Here is an 18,417-nt window from a genome sequence, read left to right as displayed (position 1 = left end):
GGCTCTGAAGACGTGGGGATGCACTTCTGTTACTGTCATCCTTCTAATCCTAAAGCAGGAGGAATTTATTGTTCACTAAAAAACAGTAGGTGAGAAACATCTTAGATTACCTCTAATACAAAAACCTGTACATACGCTATGTGTTCTCCTGGATATTGAAAGAGAATTTGTGAATGCTTCTTGCTAGGAATCCTTCATTAAGCACTCCTCTTGATTATTAGCAAAATATTTCTTTGCAGATATTCTGTCTTCTCCATGGTTATTATATGCATAAAAAGAAAGGCAGGATGTGGTCCAACAACTGCATGAGAATATGGTGTTTTGTCCTTAGATGTAGTCGGATGTCTTCTTTTGCCATGCTGCTTTTCCCCTTCTCTCACCATAGACTGGAAAATTTCAAGAGCCAAGTTATGCTCTCATCACAACATGGAAAGACTTTACAGAAGCACAGCACCATGTCCTAATGTCATGCATTCACCCGTGCATTTGATAACTGTAATTCATTAAGTAGACTGCAGCAGTCCCCATGATGTAGGATCTACCTTCAAACACATAAGAGACAGTCACTTCTCTTACAAGTGCTTGAAAATCATGCCATTTCAGTAGGACAGCCCAATTTTTATAGCTTGTCACTTGTTTACAGCTCTGTTAAATTCAAACTTAAGTGGAAATGGGACTGAGTTAAATTATGATCTGAATCACGTCCTGCTAATGACAATGAGCTTCACGCTGGCATGAACCCACATAGAAAATGTTTGGAGAAAATTCTTGATTGGCATCAACAGTTTACATGCCAGACTGTGCAGACAAAGCATCGATGTCATTAGGCTGGCAGTTGTCTCAAGACTTTTTTTTTAGCTTATATTCACATTACTAAAGGAAATTTTAACACAATGCACACAGCTAACTCAGCGCTAGCTTCTCTTCATTCCCTTGTGGTCATGCATTGTGACATCACAGTTAATTATTTAATCACACGCTTTTTCCAGAGTACCCGTCTTACTAAGTGCATTTCAGTACTCAAAGGCTCTATTTCTGATCTGCTATGAAGTATTTTTTTTTAACTAACATGCAGCTTCGTACCATACCTACTGCAAAATTTTCAAACACCGTTCTAGTGGCAAGTGTAATAAACTACCTTTAAAAGATAATGAGAAAATCATCACAGGGCAACTTCAGACATCTCCATTTGGTTTTGCAAGGCTATCCCCATTCTACAGATCAGGGGTACAACATATTTATCAGTATCCAGTGTTTTCAGGGAGTACTTTGAAACCCCTGAATCTACAAAATACATATTGCTTTTGTGTTCAAAACACAGCTTCCAGTGACTTCAGCTACCACTATGAGTATGTGGCATATTATAAATCACAGGGAGGCATGGGGGAGGGGGGGTAGTGTAGGTTGGGGAGGGAGTTCTTACTTTCAAATACAGATACCCTTTCATGCAATTATATACAGACAAAAATCCACCTTTTTTTCAGCAAGCACTAAAACAGATGAACAGAAGACGAAGGACTAGGGCCTTTCTTTAAGCTACCTTGTGAACATACAACAATTCACAAAAACATTTTGAGCAAATAATGGGTAAAAATAGTACACCCAATGGACAATATTCACCACATCATTCTCTCATAGCTTTATCACCTGTAACAACCACATTAAAAATTAATGCTATCTGCAGGACATTCTCCATTAGCCTGACATTTTCGAACATCATATACAGTAAAGCTGATACAGCTGGTTCTCTTCCAGCTACACAAAGAAGAATGCTATTACCTTCTTTCTCATACACACAAGAGGAATGCACATTTATTTTTAGAAGGGTCCCATCTCCTCTAAAAAGACATATGAGAAATAATGGGTTCTTTTAAAGAAAACCTGTGATGATGTTACACAAGAACCCAGACAGGATAATTTAGAATACTGGTGTCCATCCAGTTAGCTAAGAACAGACACTGAGTGTCTGGCACTGGCCTGGGGGCTGTGGGCATTTGGTGCAGAGTACTGGTTAACGTGACAAACGGGTAAGATGCTGCTTTCATGGGACAATACTTTGAGATGGGAAAAACAGATAGCTACAGCGTATTTCTGACTATTTAGCATGGGTGCCTTGACATGTTGAGGTTTCTTGATGTTTCCAAATGTCCGGGGCAGACCAAAGGGCACTTGGGCTGTCACAAATAAAACCAGGTTTAAAGTCTCTTCTATTTTTCTGCATTCTAAATTACAAATAATGCATGAGGTAGTTTAAGGTCCCAATTGAATCCTGGTAGATTGTATTACAACCCACAAGCAGGCAGCTTGCCCATGGCTCCATGGTCACGGCAGTGCCATATGGCAGCTGCTCTTGCCAACAGCCTGTGGTGCCAAGACAATAAGGATGGACACCGTGGTCAACTTGTTGAACTTGCAGAAACAAACCTTGCTGATTGTTTCAGCTACATCAACAGATTGATCTGCCTGAGCCTGCCGCCCCACTTCAGTCAAAAGAAAATGGAGAAAAAGATTTGGAAAGGAGGACAGGGCCAGGCCACTGCTCTCAGCAGTGCCCTCCAGCCAGGACAGCATCAGCCTATTTCATAGTCATTTCTGGTCTTCTGATTTCTGACAGAGGAGGGAAGAACGGGATTAACAAAAATACACAGCATTTTATTCCAAAATCAGACATCTAAAGACACATGCTGTACTAAGGGTTTAGTATGAAGAACTCCCCTCTCTGAAAAGGAAAAATTTTGCCTCATCTTCCGGCACTTCCAAAGCGCTTCCTGGCACTTCAGAGTAACCTAGTGGAGCCACTCTGAGTCCACAGCTGTTGCAAAGTACTCAAGGCACCCCCATGGACACCTCAAAACAACCGGTGGCTCAGCCACAACAGCTGCCTCAGCAATTTAATTATATGCCAACATTACTCACTACTAATAAAGAATGGACAAAATGTTGCCTTATCCGAAGGCAAAATGTTAATAATATTTTGCAAAAATCATGCATGCACTATATACACATGAAACGAATATACCTATCAGGTGGAAGAGCTTAGAGCTGCATGCTCCTGATTCCATTTCTGCTGTTAAACAGTTGGAAAGAATAAGAATATATCGTTCCTTACATCACTAAAAGCACACAAATATAAAATCCAGTATTTCTCAATCACTTTCCTTTAGAGTGCGGAAATTCAATAGTTCAGCCACTTGTTACTGTGGGAGCTCAAGTGACACTGCCCTACTCCAACTCACAGGTTTTAGTTAATCAAATTCATGGCACTTGCTTTTTCAGACACCGATAATGTTTCATGAAAATTACATGAAGCTTTAACAAGGAGCCACAATGTAATTATTAAACTGATTGAACCATGGACTTTGTTCTCCTGCTGCATGTTCATCATCATCTCTGATCTTGAAGCTGGAACATTACATCTGTACTTGAATATTTATTACACTATGCTAAGTAACTTCTTCAGAGAAGAGAGTTGCTCTTTTCCTGAATTAGTTTCAGCACAATTTGCTGCTGTGAAGAGAACTTTGAGAATGTCCTGCTAAGCTCCCCTGTAACTGACTGATTCCATTGTTGGTGTACATGGAGGCCTTAAAAAACATTAAACTAGTTATACAAATGGAAACAAAACACCCTTTGAGTTCTATTGACAACTTAACCTTTAGAATTTGGATGAAACCCCAATTCTTGAGAGAAAGGAAAAAAAAGGTACTGAATGAAGCTATTATATAGAACATTCTTATGGGTTTTTTTAATGTATACAATATATAATAGCATTAATGCATTCATTTACTTGATGAGTGCCTGTAGCACTCATATTTAAAGAGACATATTAATGATTTTATTCAAACCATGTTTATTTTCTTTTGGGGAAAATGTAGCAATCTGAAGACAAAGAGTTCTTTTGTGAGAGATGCATGACATTTTCAGATTTGTGCTGTTTCTGATATTGTTGAACAGGTTATAGACTGAAAGGTAACTAACTGTCCTCTACTTGAGCGAGAGGGCTATCACCACGTTTTGTTGTGAATGCCTCGCTTTACCAGTATAAAAGCCATGTCAAAAGGGACCATATTTATGAACAATCAGGGTTTGCATACATAAAACATAAAATGGTGCTGTCTTGTAACAAGAATGGGAGAAGTGGCCCAACCTAATAAATGCTCTTTGACTACCAAGATGGCATTTCTAGACAAGCTGTTATTATTTTAACATATTCTGCATTCTAGTAAAAATTAATACATAAACAAGAACTCCCCATTAAACTACGCAGAGTCCCCTTATAAGGGCATAATGAAAATCTGTCCCAGGCAAGAACAGGTGGTAGGATAGACAAACAGCCCAGAGCAAAACAGGACACAAAATCCCTTGAAGTTATAGAAAAAATACCTAACATTATATTCTACTGCACTGGCCAGAGGCAGAGGAATGTATGACTCCACAGAATTTAGTCCCAGAGTTCTCCTCCATAATCTAGATTTTTATTTCATGTTTTGCTTTCTGTCAGAAAGCATTAATGTTTCCAGGGCATTGTGCATTTTTTCCATGTGCATTAACAGAAAATTTTAAAAGGGATTATTTTTTTCTAGTACTGGTGCCTTTTTAATCAGAGAATTTAGAGGATTGAATTAATTATCATAATACTAATAAGATTCTATTTTGCTGTTTAAAAAACAATTATCCACTGTTTTCTCTTTGTAATTTGAAGAACAATATGTCAAGAGCTTCAGATCATTGCCAATATATTCAAGTACACTTCCGTAAAAGGTTTTGTTGCAGAAATAAAACTATTTTCTACTCCCTAAGTAGGCCCATCTGCAGTCCTGCCTACCTTCTGATTTTGAAATCACAGCATTTCTTCAAAAGACAACAAAATTTTGTTACCACAGTCTCCAGAATTTCTTTCCACAAATGCACAGCAGTTGTTCTAACTTGTTCCTATGACAAGCTTTTGAACTGCTTGGTCAGGTTTTCCAAACAATAACATAGATTGGCTTGAGAAATAGTTTTCCCAAACAGACAATCCTCCTTCACTAGAAACTGAACACTGGCTCAAAATACACACACTTGTGCAAAGCAGTTCCTGGTACTGCAGCTCACAGTCAGAGATCATTCTCACAACCTCAGCTTTTAGGTCAGTACATTTATTAAGCTTCAAAAAGGTCAAAAAAACTTCTGTTCTCTGAACTTCACAGACAGCAATATTTATATTTTAACATGAATGGCAGTAGCTACAGCACAACAGACACGCAGAGCCAAACTAGATACTAATTCTTTTTTTTTCCCTCCATGACCCAAATCCCTAACTCTTCAGACCAAGATTTACCTCTTGTAAATAAGACTTTAATCTGCCAAAGAGCAAACGCAAAAGCGTTTTCTCCTATGATTTAGTTACAACATAACCAACTAAAAATAACATTTAGGCAATAAATTTCATTCAGTATATCACAAACAAAACTATTTAGACGAATAAAACTACTTTGGGTCTATATTTATCTACCTCAATAGTGGTTATGAAGTAGCTAGAATTATTTAAAGTATCATGCCACTCAAATCTCTCAGTGTTTTAGAAAATAATTTGCTATTGAAATATCATCAGGAATAACTTTGTGACTGGTACCTGTAAATACTGAAGTTTTATTCACTTGCCCATGATTCAATGCATCACACTTCTGTTTTTATCCAGCCACAAATTCTGGTTTTTGGTCCCTGCTATCCTTTCAAGTGTTATATAGTGTAGACTAATCACAGAATCGTAAGAACCATTGTTTCAAATCTATGTGTTTAAAGTTAAAGAAACACTACAAATTTTCTTTTATCATGTGCAGTATGTACATAAGGACATGGACACGTGGTTACTTGATGAAGTTGTACTGCCCAAGCATTTCTGCAAGGTCTAAAAAACCTTCCACACAGTGTCTCTACTGACCCACCTGCGAGTCAGTGGCAGCTGATGACATTCTTGCTGACACCAGAAGGGGAGAGAATCCTTAGCGATTTAAAAAGCAGCCAACCAAGCTGCTTGTCGTTCCCCTCCAGCCCCAACTCTACAAATCCAAAACTTTCAGAGCTCATTCATTCAGCTCAGCAGAAAAAAGGCTCCAGACACCACGGGCAGAGAAAACAGCTATCAGGATGCTTTTGGCATTTCCTCTGTAATAAATTCAATGGGAGAAAATCTGCTTCATCTAAATGAATGCTGAGACAACCATGACCTTGAATGCATCAGGACTTATCTTACTTCCTCCATTTGGACCATTTAATCACTACTGAGAATACAGTAAGGAAAACAGACAATTCAGGAGACACATAATTCTTAATAGACAAAAGGTAGAACAGAATGTTGCCCTCTTTGTAAGTCCTCAGAAGATGAGGAAAAGGAAAGCAATCAACCAAACTGCTGGAGCTAAGGGATGTGGAGCATGGCTCTTTCCTCTTCCCTATAAGATTAAGAAATCCATTAGGACTTCTGATATTCAAATACACCCCTCACTTTCAGGGCCTGAAGAAATGTCTGATGGATTCTATGCAAATAATGACAAAAACCTGTCTTTTATCAACATCAGCATCTTCTCTATTATTCCCTACTACCCATTTAGAGGGTTCCCTCATAACATGGAAAAATTTCCATGGTTTCAATCTCTTACATGGCATATCCCCATGAGAAAAATCCCATCGCTTCTTCCAGTGGAGCCACAAGAAACAAATTTAAATTGGTCAAATTTCTATAAACATCTGTTGGTTCACCTGTTTTTATTAACCCCTTTTAATTTTGAATGTCAGCTTAGAATATAAAGAAAAAAGTCTAATAAAGAAATGGTTCTTTTCCAAGTCAGCACTAGTTATCTGCAGCCCTCACACAGCTTCAACTTATGAGTTATGTCCTGCGAGGGCCTCACTCTAATAGACAAAATTGGGATCAGGTTATAAATAACTTTTTCAGAAGTTTCTTACAAAACTCTGACTCCAAACACATTGGTTCCAGCTGTTCAGAAAGTTTTAGTACACAAAGGTCAGGAGGTGTCCTACTTGGATTATTTTTTTCTTTATGATTCATGGTGGAGGTAATCAGCTAGCAGATGAATTTTTCTTGGACCCTATTTCTACCTTCCATATGAGCTGATTAGTTCCCATGGAAGAAAAGGCAGAACAAATAACCACACTAATTCCCAGAGTTCAGAAAGTTGACCTTTTACAGTCTCCAAACTAATGTGTATCCAGGAAATCCTGCCAGACAGTCACTGTTCGCAAATGGTTGGGAAATGTGATCATTTGCCATGAAAAACAGATGAAAAGCAGGAGCTGGTTAAAAGACCAAGTCTTTTCTCAAACAAAACATTTCCAAAATAAAGAAACAATGTCTCAAAGCTGACAGTTGACCTCAACTACGGAAGGGTGCCAGTCCTCCACTGGTGCTCTCTGCACATGACAATTTAAAAATGAGATGAGAATTTCAAGTAAGATTTAGCTGAACATAAGGAATTTCTGTCATTTCTGACACTTCAGTAATATTCCAATCAAACACAGTCTATTTGAGAAGAAATCTTTTTAAGATTTAAGTACAAATGTGGACAAGCAAGGCTTCCCTTAAGCTCAGAATAATGTATAAAAATATCAAATATTTAGCAATGTAGGTGCATCTTACTGATTTCTAATGGCGTGCAAGGAACATGTGTTCGAGGATTACTGGTATGAGAAGATGGGCACATGTCACAGGAATACACTGTGCTGTATTCAAAAGGAATAATGCCATGGAACGGAGGCAGCACAAATTACCCATATTATTAGCAAGTCAGAAGCAGTCCCTAAACCCATTTATCTAGTAATGCAAGACAGTGACTGATCAGGCAATATTTAGCCTAGACATTTAACCTGGCTAACAAATACAATTTTGAGTGGGGAGTGGGGAGCAGTGTGGGATGTGTGTGTGGAGGGGTTGGAGAAAAATGTTAGCTACCCTCAGAAAACACATGGGGGTTTTATTATTAAAATGTTGTATCATAGCTCCAAAAAATGATGACACTGACTGAAAAATATAATTAAAAAGGCAGTGTCATAAATGCTGGAAAATTTCCTAATACACCATTTAAAATGTGGTACCTAAAATCTGATTTTTAGTATCTTGTAGGAATGAAGTATTTCAGACCAGCTTCTTACCTGAATAACAGTCTCCCTGTATCCCAACTGGACTTACTAAATAAATGCAGAATTATTTCATAGAAACATAAAATATCCTGAATCCATGGGAAAGGACCCATGAGGATCATCCAGTCCAACTCCTGACTCCACACAGGGCAACCTAAAAGTTAAACCGGCTATCTGAGGGTCATCCAAACACTTTTTGACCAACAATGGGCTTGGGGCCACTTCCCTGGGGAGCTTGTTCCAGGGTCTGACCACCCTCTCAGCGAAGAGCTTTTGCCTGGTACCCAGTCTGAGCTCCCTCAACATATCTTTCAGCCAACCCCTTGTGTCCTATCCCCAGGGGATGAGGAGAAGCGCCCAGCACCTCCCTCTGCTCCCCCTCAGCCTCCTCCTCTCCAAGCTGCACAAATCCAGTACATCTGCCCTCCTTTACGATTACGCATCATAAATATTTTGCTGGACTGTATTTTATTATAAAGACTTACAGTCTTTAAAAAAAGGCCAAAGACTTTGTAATATCCAACATCAAACAGTAAGTGAAAATGAACCTCTGATCAAAAATAAACCACTAGGAGGCAAAAGAAACTTTGTGAGAATGCAAACTAAGACATGACCTGCAAGGTGTTCTCTCATCTTAATGAGTATCTGTGACATTTTATTGGTATACTGAGTTCAGGGCAGAGTAACAAAGCAGTTCTATTTAAAAATTTAGCTAGTAAAATTTAACTGTATGTTGACAGTTTCATAATTCACAATAATGAAAGTAATCAGATTATTACCTGAGTGGTAAGAGCAATCATCCTGTATTTTCAGTTCCAGTTCAGCTTACATTAGCCAAAACAAAATCACAGAGTCTTTTTTCTTGGGTACAACTGAATTGGGACTCAAGCTACACATCAGATTTGTGCCCCTAAAGCCACAACACCAACATAGATAAAAGTCAGAGGGTACTGGCGTTGGTATTCGTGACACAGAGCTTTGTGCAGCCGCCTTTGTTCTCGCACATAATGAAGCCAGCACAGAGAACCAGACGGAGCTGTTTCCCTGTCTCATTAACCAGCCTCTGTGCCAGGGGCCAGAGCAGAGCAAGAGGAGTGGGAGGCCACTCTCCAGGCAGGGGAGCAGCTCTCTGCTCCTCCCAGGGAGGAAACTGAGCAAAAGTTAAGTGAGAGCCAGAGCATGAGGAACCTGAGTGCAGCCCGTGGGCCACTGCCAACTGAACCCCCAAGAGCAGGGGGGAAATTATCTTCTACATTTCCCTTAAAATCTGCTCTCATTACTTTACTCATCTACTGGGTTCAACCAACTATACCTGGTTTGGTTTTTTTTTAATTTCCAATGTCACGGTATTTTCCACTACCAAAGACACTGTTATTTTCATGGAAGGCACTGTCTGTCACTGCTTACACAAAGTCCTGTCAAAATAAAGGGGTCAAAATAAAGGTTGCACAGGGAACTAAAAACTGGACCAAATTAAGCAGCAAGAGGTATGTCATTTATCAACCTCAGATTTAAATTTGTAGCCCTTTTCATGGCATAATTAACCCAAATATCTGAGGTTTGACCTCATCCAGAAGAGGAAGGCCAAACCAGCTGCGTGAACTGAACAAGTATGTATGCCTCACTTATGTTTAAAGTGATCATCCTCTTGCTTTAGATTACTTTAAACAATAAGCATGAAGCGAAAGTACAATTACCTTAATAACAGATTAAGGACTAAGACACCGTCTAGTCATTCCACCAATTACAAATGTCATGCCAACAAAAAAAGCTACTATTTTGATCACTGTGACAAAGGAATGGATCTGTTAAAGGTGACTCTCAGAACTGCGAAGGAAAAATAATGGCTTATATTCACCAATTCCCGTAACAGTTCTATAAAGATCCTCTAAGTCTCTTATAATGATAAATAATATTCCACTCATTTAGCACCTTCCAAATACCTCTGGGACTCAGCCAGATTAAACCAGCTCCAGATCTCAGTTAGTATTAAAAGTTCCTGGCTTATCAAGAGCATAAAAAAAAAAGACCAAATGTTGTACTCCACCATCACACAGCAAAGGACTGGAATGCAACGCTGATCAGCTGCCTGCAGTCCTACTATAACCACTGGAAATCAATATGCTAAAATACAATCCAAATATTTTTGCATTGGACTAACAATCCATTACAAAATATATTAAAAACCAGTGTTGTCATCAACTGCTTATGCTTATTTCAAATGCTCGCTACTGATCTTTACTACAGCTGACTTTTTAAAAAACATTCCAAACATATGAATTAAACACAAAACTCTTCATATCCAGTTGTGGAAAATTACCTATTTTGTGCCTCCAGACTGCATTGAAACATAAAGGCACTTTTTTCTGTAACTTTTTTGCAAGAAAACTTCGTGTATGTGATCCTTCTTTCAAATCAAATTACCATACAACTTAACAGACCTACATACGGTTTGCATTGTGTATTTCTTCTTTAATATTCATGAAAGCAAAATCCAGAATGCCTTAGAATGAAACAAAATCAGTAAACTTTTTATCTGGATTTTAAAATACTTGTATTTAAATGCTTTACAAAGAGGTGATCATATTAGAATTTTAAATTGAAATAAATATTTTTAAAGTGAGAATTCAGTATTCACCAAAGGGAAGACTTTGCAAGGTTTACTTAGACCTAGCGAAGATGCTCTGGCAGGTCAAGGTCTTGCATATCCCATCTGGAATTACACTATCAAAGGGACACTCATTCAGATGTCTCAAAGGAATAATTCAATTGTAAACTGCAAACTCTCAGGAGCTAACATTAAATTTTTTTTAAAAGCTGTGGTTTATATGAAATGTCACATAGAAATTAAATTTTAAAAACTGACACAGCTTTGTCTCAAAGACCTTATGGTGAAACACCTTCACAACTTTTCTTTTGGTAAGAATGCTGGAAATTGAATGACTAGAAAACATTTCCCTTCTGCCAGTACCTAAAACACAAGCCGCAGCAGGGACCTGCACAACAGAGTCACGAAAAATTCGGGTCTGTATCAGGTGGAATTTTTGCAGCGATACGTTCTTTCCATATGGCCCCAAGAAGAGTTTTAGTTCAGACTTTTTTTCTTCTCTGCTGTTGCTAGTACAGCCATCAAGAAAAAAACAACACTTCAAATAAGACAGTTGTTACTGATGGTTCTGCACTTTGCAGGTGCTTTATAAATACAGTCAGATAATCTTTCCACACAGTATTTTACTTACCTGCAGAAGCTAAAACTGAACTTCACATATTTTCAACAGAGCTATTTCATTACAGTTTTGAGGAAGCTCATCTCCTATCTGTCAGTGAACAAAAGTGCAAGAATAATACTCTTTTAGCTTGACTTTTCCTTAGGATGCATGCCTCTGTCATGGGTATTAAAATATGAAGGACGAATCTTTAAGTTTCCACAATGCTTGTGCTTAGGGAATAATTTTTCAATAATTTCTGATTTTTGTATTTACTGCAACAGTAAAGACTACAGCACCCAGGGAGAAAAGAACAGTAACAAAGGTACTGGGATGGATGACCAGATTATTCAAAACAAGGTCAAGACTAGCACCAGTGATACAGCACAGCATCAACACCTCACCACTGAGCTATTACTTGGGATTGCATGTACTTAGAACCATAATCCTACTGCAGTGATTACTGTGGTATGGGATTTTTATTGCTCCACTTCCCTTTCAGCATGTAGTCATTCTGCTTTTTACAGGTGCAAAATGTCCATGAATATCTCCAGCACCCAGGAAGGTCAGAATAACAGATCTGCATGTAAATCTGAGAAGAATCTGCCAGACAGAACGCCCAACTTCAATTTCCCCATTTGGTCTTTTCTCTTGCTTTGAAATTACTTAGTAGTGGTCAAAAATCTCTGTCAGACGCAGTGCAGCAATACTGAACATGGGCACAGAAAGCATCACTCACAAAGGTGCAGAGGCTGCATGCTTTCGAAATACATGCTGCTGTGCAGCAGCTGCTTTTATCTGAAGTTTTCATATGAGTAGGTGTTTTTCGGTTTTTTTTTAATAAGATCATTTTAAATTGTTCTTCACATGAGGTTCAGATAATAGGAGGAAAACAGTAAAACTGTAATATCCCCTTAGAATCCAACAAAGAGTTACTTCCAGTTTGCTTTATACCTTTTAAAATTACATTTTAAGTAACAGTATGCGTTTCTTTTCCAGTCTGTCTACTTTACAGCTTCCTGTTTTTTCTAGAAAAATGAATCAGACATTTGTTTCTCTAAGATAAAAAAAGACCACTGAAAATATTGTTCTAGTAGAAGCCATCCTGACAGAAAAAGGAAATGTTCATGAGACAATATCCTCGGTAGAATGCATGCTTTTAGTAAAGCAAACCAGGCAGTACCACAAAACTACTCAAATAAATGCAAACATATGTCTGTAACTGCAGGAAAAGTAGCACAAAATGGAAACTGACAGTGCTCCTGTGTGTTAATTGCATCCCAATTTGTTTTATCTGCAAACTTATGTTTCTCTTTCACCCTTTATTGTCTCCTACTCTTTGTTACAAGAAAGATCTGTCATAATTGCTAAAAACCCCATGTGAAAACCTCAAAATTTAATGAACGTTTTGAGCTGTATTTGACCATAAATATACAGCAGAAATACCAGGATCATTCCAATGCCTGAATTTTGGCAAGTATTTGACAAGAGAATCAACACTGGAGTTGCTTTCTGGAATGTACAGCACCTGAAATCACTTCTGCTGCCAGAGACTGATCACTCATTTCCATGCTGCAATACAAAACAGGGACCTGCCATGGCAGCACAACACTTCATCCAAATGTTTGGCAATGGAACATCATGGCAAATTTGCCAAATAATTCACAAGATATAGAACTACACAGAGTTTAAGGAATCAAAGTTAAATCTTCTCTCTGTCCTCAAAGAAAAACTACTACAGAAAGAAAACAAACGCAATAATGTGAATCATTCAGTCACTGCAGATGACTGCTTAAAATAGTATTTCTTCATATATTTGGGTGAGTATTAGCATAGTTAATACCAAGAGCTATTTTTTCATTTATGACTTATGGACTAAAATTGCTAAGGTTTTCATAGAGTTACAAATCTCAAATCAGGATTTCTCCTCTGAAAAAGAATGTTTTACAACATACGTACCTTTACTTCTTAATACATACCATACATACTTTACTATCTTAATTTCTTTTAAATATCAGTGATTTACTGTTGCACTTTCAGTTGTAAATAGTCTCACTAGAAATTTCGTTTACTCTAGTTATTAAGTTTTACATTGTCTGCTCTCTTGCAGTAGCATAATTTCATTGATTTTCCATTGCCATAAAGTCTTCCAGTAATAGACAAAAATCAAAATCCCAACTAAAAAATATGAATAAAGAAGTAGAGCCCTCCACCACCTCTAATAAAAATTAGTATTTATCTAATATTATAACCTACTATTGGTAATGTCAGGCATTACCAATAGTAATTGGCAGTGATGGCAGCATCTCTGAAAATACCATCCCATGACTGGAAAAGTCTTCATCAAAGGAATGGTTGGCAAAGCATTATACTAGATGTATCCTCTGCAGTGTGAAGGGATGGTAAGAATCACTGGCATCACTGTACCCCTCCTGCTGGCAAGGCTGCCACGTCAGTTAGAGTTGTAGGTTGCAGAGATACACATTTATTCGAAATTAAAATCTGGTCCACAATTTTCACATTAACTTCACTCACATCAAATGCTCAGTTTTGACATGTGCCAACACAATTCAGCCTGCTTTATACCTTTACGAACTACATTTTAAGTAACAGTATGCATTTCTTTTCATCATCTTTTCTTCATACTTCATTTTGCAGCATTTGCAAAAAAATATTTTTCCCAATCTCTCAAGCAAAAAGCACTTCTATTTCTGGTTAAACATATACAGTAGAATGAGTAAAACATGAAATGGGAAATGCAGTATCAAAACTAAATGTGAAATCAAGAAACCTTCTGTGAAGAACTCCGACACTAAATTCTGCTTGTCAGCTCCAAAAGGCTGACCTTTTCTACATTCCCCACGGAGCTGCATGATGATGCCCACACAGCATAGGCTGTACTCATTTACTGATGCAAAGCCTGCTTAGCTTGAGTCCAGAGACACCTAATGTAGGTGAGGGCACTGGCAGGAGGCTGCAAAGATGGGCATCCACATGACAGAACTGCCCGTGTGCTCTGAGAGAAACCATATGGAACACATGCCAAAATTAGAAAAGCTGCTTTTATCCAAATCCAAAGCCTTTCCCAAACAATTACTTTTATTCCTGAAGCATTTGAAAATAAAGGATTTTAAGAAAATTCTGAAAACAACTTTAGCATTTCTACCTTAACATTACAAAAGGCTGCTTAGGCAAACAAACAACACCCAACAGTTTGGTTTTGTTCTTTCTTTCATTCTTTTTAAAAAAAGGCGACTTCAAACCCACATTGGTCAAATGATTTTATCAGGTGAAGAGACCTTTGGAAATATGGTCTGAAAATCTAGCGGACTCCAGCTGGGTAAGGTGCCTTGCTCGCATATACATACCTCTGTGTGTTGTATCTCCAAAAGTGTCTGGGGAGTTGCTGTAGTTTGTACAAACTTTAGCTAGCTTTTGTAAACAAGCTGGCAGCAGAGTGTATTTAAAGAGCAATTTGTAGCCCTTTTCAGGGATTTTGAACTCCTGTTGCTGGCAGCAGTCAGGAATCACCAACAACTGCCTATGATTTTGGTGATTAAAGTCTGAGCTGATCCATGGGAACAAAAGCTTTGTATCCACTTAGAACAGTAACACTGTGAAAGGATTTAAGCTTGCGTTGTAAGAAACAACTACCATGAAGCAATATTTAAGGTTTATTACTGTACACTGTCTGCTTCAATACACAGAAATTTTTTCATGAACAAATGCTGAAATGAAGCCCAGAAAAGAACGCACAGAGAAATGACATGATTTCCGAAGAGACACACTCGGCAGCACAACAGGAACCACACTGCGGTTTCCTTCAGCCTAAGTCAGCTTCCCAATGATTAGTACTTCCTTCTGCTCAGATGCTGCTGTATTCAGGGGCTTTACAGTGCCAGTGAAGACAAAGAAAATACATCAATCGAGAAGTTTTGAGAACTTCTTTAAAAGCCCACACAAAATTTCAGGTTCATAGTTCAAACACTGGTTTTGGTTACAGAAACAAAACACTTCAATACAACTTCAAGAATTGCTTGACCAAGGACTATTACGGCATTTTGTAATGCTTACACCTGTGCTCACCAATCAGTCATTGAAAAACAGGAACATAGAACATTTAATAAAAACAACAACAGCAGACAGACTAGGAAAATTGATCACAGGTAGAAAAAAAGGACTACTTGTGGTACAAGAAAAAACTCAAATGTATTCGCAAACCTGGAAGACTGTCAGAATAATGCATCCAAAAATTATCAGGGACAGATCAATACCCAGTGAACAAAGTGGAGCATTTTGACCAGTGAGGGGTCAGCAGACATATGATCAGAGAAACAAGTCACTGAAGGGAAAGCTGTGCCTGAACTTGCAGCTCTGCTACTGCTGTGCTTGTGCTGTGACTGCCGATGCACATGCTGTGAACCATGACGACATGCAAGATGGCCAACTCCCCTTTCACATCTCCCTTTATATACTTAGAGTATATATAGAGTATATATACTCTAAGCAATTATTTCAGTTTTAACACAATACATTCTGCTCAATTCTCTTAGCAAGTCTGTATTTGTCTCCGCAGTATAGCTTCCATCACATCTGCCTTTAAAATAGTCATAGGTACAGAAAACTGCAGGACAGTGCGGTGTTTCCAAGCTTTCCATTCTTGAAGAGTTCTCTAGGTCTGGACTTTGAGTTAATCAATGAAAAGAAAAAGATCCACAAACAAACAACCCCAAAATACCTCCACCCTACATGATGCTGACCTCTCTCCCCCTAAATGAAGAAGGAAAATGCCACAAGTCTGTATGTTGAAATTCAGCCCCCATGACATTTCCTTTGAATTTAATGGCTTTGATACAATTTTTATCTGCCAATCAAGCAAAGCCCCTGAGCACCGAACACTGTTACAAAGAAGCTCTTGTCCTGTAATAGGCCCCGACATGAAAAAGACAGAATTTTCAACTTCAACCAAAGCATCCAAAAGGAAACAAGCCAAAGCCCAACCACTGACTCTTCCAACATTATTTGAAGGAGTGAACAGCAAAAAGCTGGAAAGGAAGACTTTACAGATTCTACATTGTCAAGCCTGTTGAAAGCTGAACACATCCAAAACCTTCAGAAGCAGACAGCTCTCCACATTGTCATTTACTAATTACGGAGTAAAGATGGTCAGGCAGATCAACTTTTAGATGTTGGCTATAGCAGCTCACAAAAATGATAAAAATAAACCTACTATTCACTTTCTTTCTTTGAGCAACCCACACCATTAGTAAAGACAAAACCCTTTCAGACGGTTTCAGAAAAAAACGTCTAGTTTTCATGGTAGCATTCTTAATTAACACCTGTATCAATTCTATACATATCTTTCTAAGAATATGCTAATTGATACTATTTCCTAATCATTAATGCATAAAGCAATTATATTTTCAGCTTATCTAATGAGATGAATGCATGACAGTTATCATCCATTAATGCACAAATACTCCAGGACTTTGGGTTTAACACTATGACTAAAGGATTAACTTAAGACAAATTTCATTAAACCAATAATTCTGCGTGCACATTATTAATCTATTATCTTAAAAGTGTACATTAATCCAATGTAACAAATTCTCCATCAACACAGTAGTTTGTACAGAACAGTTATCACAGATTCCTTAAATAATTTAGAAATGCATACACCAAAATTCAAATTCTGCTTCTAGACAGCCCTTCGCAAAAAGTTTCTTAAACATTTCCTCAAAGAAAACCCTTCTTGTCAACACTTCTAGGATCCGTGCAGTCTTGCTTAAAGCTTTCTTCACTACTCATGCTTTACAGTCAAATCTAAAATGTAGCTTGTGTCCTAACTCAGAAAACTCAAGAGAGGGAACTGGATCACATTGTGCAAATTGAATGTGTCCCTGAAGCAATTTTATTCCGTATCTGCTTCTGTCCTCAGATTTTATCAAGCTCCACATTAACCACCAAACTCTTTTAACCACCACAGATGACATGATTTTAGATTCTGAAAAAACAGTCTGTTCATCATGGAAAGACACCATCTTGGACCAGAAAATTAATAAATATCAGCCTTCATCAGAAACTCTGTAGCTGTTTCTACTGCTCTTGGATCCTTGGTAGTTTTTTAAGTGGAACTCCAACATCATCATCATCATCATTAAATCAGCACTTGAGCTCTGGACTCCAGTTAAGGGAGCAATCAGACAGACCCCTAATGCTGTCAATTGCAGCTTGAAAATTTAGTTTTGATGTGTGCATTCCAATCTCAGAACTCCTAAATATCTCCAAAACGAGTTGTAAATGTGAGCTGTAGTTGAATTTCTGACAATTAAACTTTGGTGGTGTATCACAGCTTTCCTGTCTGTTAAGAACTCTTTAATGCACTCAACAGTTCCAGATAAAAGCCATGGGCAGTAGTACATCTTGGTACTGTCTAGCGCATTACAACTTATTTTTAATAAAGGGATGCTGGCAAGGGAAACAGTTCAGGCATTAAGTCCCACAGGAATAGCCACTGGAAACAGGGAACAAAACAAAACCCTTACGGTGTGGACTAAATACTCCAAAAGCTGCATGAATCTGTGAAATGTCTCTCTCTAATGCTCGACACCAAAGCTAGCAGGGATGCATGGCCTCTTGCTTTGCACCACTCTTCTACAAGGACCAAGGAAAGCCAAAGTGATATGAGCCCCCCTTGCAGGACATCCACCATGCCCACGTGTGACTGTGATCGTTCGTAACTGTAGCACAAAAGCGCAAACAGGTAGTACAAAGGCATTACTGCTTTCCACATTCTTACCAGAACTTAACTGAGTTACCTTCTCATGCATTGTCCATCTCCTCCCCCCACTTCCAGCTGTCTAACTACATTCCCGAGATGGAAAAGTTTCTCTATGATGAATGCAGTACAGCACCAAGCAAAACACCAGTATAAAATAATAACAGTCTCTACAGAATTAACACAAATGCTTTTCAAGGAAAGACCATATTAGAAAATGACTTCAGCAGTTCAGCTATCTTAGTACCATTTGTTTTGTTTTTCTCAGGAGAAAAGTTTTTCATTGTATTTGTA

The sequence above is a fragment of the Corvus brachyrhynchos genome, unplaced genomic scaffold (assembly GCF_000691975.1).
Source record: "Corvus brachyrhynchos isolate BGI_N302 unplaced genomic scaffold, ASM69197v1 scaffold544, whole genome shotgun sequence".
Lineage (NCBI taxonomy): Eukaryota > Metazoa > Chordata > Aves > Passeriformes > Corvidae > Corvus > Corvus brachyrhynchos.
Note: the sequence above shows the minus strand (reverse complement) of the source record.